Below are 2,984 nucleotides of genomic sequence, written 5' to 3'. Positions count from 1 at the left end.
AATAAAGTTCAACTCAATTCCGAAATATAATTTTAGCCTCTAATTTATATATACAGATTCTTGAAACCTTAACAGGTGTTTAAAAAGTAAATCAAGACAATACTCAATCCCCAACACCATATCCCCTACCGTAAATCAATAAAAAAATAAAAACGTATTTTCAAAACTCAATATATAATAAGAAATAAATTATTTTAAAAAATTATTAATTGAATCTTAAAAATCAGCTCATTCTTCAACTCGAAAGACCAAGCTTTAATGAAATTCGATTTTAATGGACAACAAAGAAAAAGTCCAAAGACAAGTCAAAAAATATTCAATCAAATTATGCAAACAAAAATAATATTAAATAAAAGAATACATTTTTCTTTTCTATATCCCACTCTTAAAATAAAATCTTTTAAATGGCAATCAAATAAATTAAATATTTAAAAATAACTTTGAAAAGTCAAATATTTATAATCAAATATTATATATTTTTAATATTTTTTCCTATCCTAACCCTCTCCTAATCAATATATTTAAAATTACAATTAAATATTATAAATACTTTTTAAGATAAATTTTTTTTAATTAGCTATGACGAAAGTTATTTCATAATATTTTAAATTTTCCTATTCCTTTGTAATATACGTTTACCCGGTACTACTCATTTTATAGTCATTATTTTATTATTATATAATATTAAGTATAGTTATAATTTTTTCTTATATTTTCTAGATATTTACAATGTTAAAGCATGATTTTATGTGTAACAACTTCAAATTAAAATTTATCTCTATTTAAATAATATTCATATTATAAACGAATATATATATATATATATATATATATATATATATATATATATATATATTATTTTTAAACTAATTTTAATATGATAGGACAACGGCAGAAGTCCTATCATAAGATAAAAGAAAAAATTAATAAAAATTATAGATAAAGAAAAAATTACTATTAATTATAAGATTAGACATCAATTTTTTTTTTTGAAGATGATAAGATTAGACTTCAATTAGCATATAAGATTTTTAAAAGGATTTCAGCGTTCTATTTATTTTTACACAATCAAAAGAGGAATAACATAATAAATAAACACATATACAGTTACATTAAGTAATTTTAATATATTATTATTGATTTACAATTTTAAAATAGGGTTAATCACCCAACAGATCATATACTTCTATCATTTTTTTAATTCTATCAAATCCTTTTAATTTTGGTAATCGGCACGGTGGACTTAATTTTTTCTTGCAATTCTAGCAACCATTAAGAGCCTGTTTATAAACAACTAGACCCACCAATTGCCTTGTCAACGCCACATCAAATAGACACATCAGCGTAGAAGACAATTAAAAAGCAACGACGAAACAACGTAGTTTTAAATAGAGTTTAATGATGCCTATTCTCTCTTCATAAATTTATATGATGCCTTATTGAGATTGATAAAGACAATTCTCTCTTCTCTATCCTCTCTTTTCATGGAAATTCTCATTTTATTCTTCCCAATTTCTTAACCCTTCTCTTTAAATCCCAAATAACTTCAATGCATTCAGACTACCAGATTTCTTTACCTCAATCAATTTCTTTCTTTTGTTTGATATCTAACGATGGAAGCAGGAGTCGCAATTAATATGAGCCAAGCGTCAGAGAATCATATGAACTCTAGGGATCCAGCGTTATATAGGCATAATCTGAAGCCGAAATTTTATACATCGTAGAGCGACAGGAACCTAGGGAAAGCGATTCCTTTGTTGTCCAAAATGGAGGTAACTGGAATTTGATTTTTTATCTTAATAATTTGTCATTTTTTGCAGGTAAACAGTTGGACTCCTTTGTGGAAAGGCTCCTTGCAACAAATTTTACCATTTTGATTCTTTAGGTTCTAGTTTCCATTTTGACAAATTCTTGAATTGAGCATTTTTTTTTTTAAGCAGGACTATCTTGTTGTACTATTGTTAGAATGATACACTTACCTGCAGGAATTTTGATGATATTTGATTCATTTGGTAAACAGAATTTGTTTTTGCTTTGAGAGACTCGAATGAAAAGCAATCTTAAGTGATGCTTGCTGCTATGAATTTCTTATTAAAAGATGGGACCATTTTGAAAACAAAAGAAACACTGACAGAAAAATAATGTGGCCAAATCTAGCACTTTCAAGTTTTTGCTTAAACAATGATTCCGCTTATTGTTGCTATCAGTACTTTTAATGGGTTTAGTCGCTTAGGATGATGACTATCAATTTTTGAGTGGTTTGATCTTGTCCAATTTTTTACAAGCCAAAGGGTGTTATTAGAGAAGCAAATGAAGCTGATGCAAGAGGAGACATTAATTGGTGAGATGGTTATTTGAACTGGAGGACAAATGCATAAGAAGAGAAGGAGACCTCAATTGCATTAGAGACTGCAATGAGCCTATGACTTGAGATAAACTCCTTGAAGTTTCAAAATGCTCGGATGGAATACAACTTCAAGTTATACATGATCTGTACATTGTGTATGTAAACAATTATATTTGTAACTCTGAATTAGATGAGGTTTAGGAATTGCTAATTATTTGCCTAAAAAGATTTTTTATTTGTAAGTCTTACTGGGAACATATAGGTATATGTATGTGGAATATAATTGTTAAGTGGAGTATGTGTATCTGGTAGACATGTGCAAATGGCAGTAAGAATTCTGCTTATATGCAGATGGCATTGTAAAATTTGGTATCTGATCTAATGAAAATATGGCTTTCAAAGCCTTTTTGGTACAATTTGTTCAAAGAGTCTTGTTTTGGCCACTGCACATATGCAGATTCTCTTATTTTCATAATGAACTGTAGCTATTTGTGTTTGTCATTGGTTTGGACAATTGTATCTATTTGAGTGATAAAACTAAAATGAACACAGACTCTTATAACTAACAGACTATTATAATTAAACGAAATAAACAAATAAAGCTAAAATGGACATTATATTAAACAAATAACTAAAG

At 27.4% G+C, this 2,984-nt stretch overlaps 1 long non-coding RNA gene across 1 annotated transcript; it reads left to right on the top strand.

Annotated features, from left to right (window-relative positions):
- Window positions 1–1,312: 1,312 nt before the first annotated feature.
- Window positions 1,313–2,763, top strand: LOC149492712 (uncharacterized). Its single transcript, XR_016318744.1, has 2 exons — window positions 1,313–1,772; window positions 2,286–2,763. It is a non-coding gene; the product is annotated as an uncharacterized LOC149492712 (long non-coding RNA).
- The last annotated feature ends 221 nt before the right edge of the window (window positions 2,764–2,984 follow it).

Source organism: Jatropha curcas, chromosome 11 (assembly GCF_041381405.1).
Source record: "Jatropha curcas cultivar XTBG-Jc1 chromosome 11, XTBG_Jcur_1.0, whole genome shotgun sequence".
NCBI lineage: Eukaryota > Viridiplantae > Streptophyta > Magnoliopsida > Malpighiales > Euphorbiaceae > Jatropha > Jatropha curcas.
This window is presented reverse-complemented; position numbering and strand designations above follow the sequence as displayed.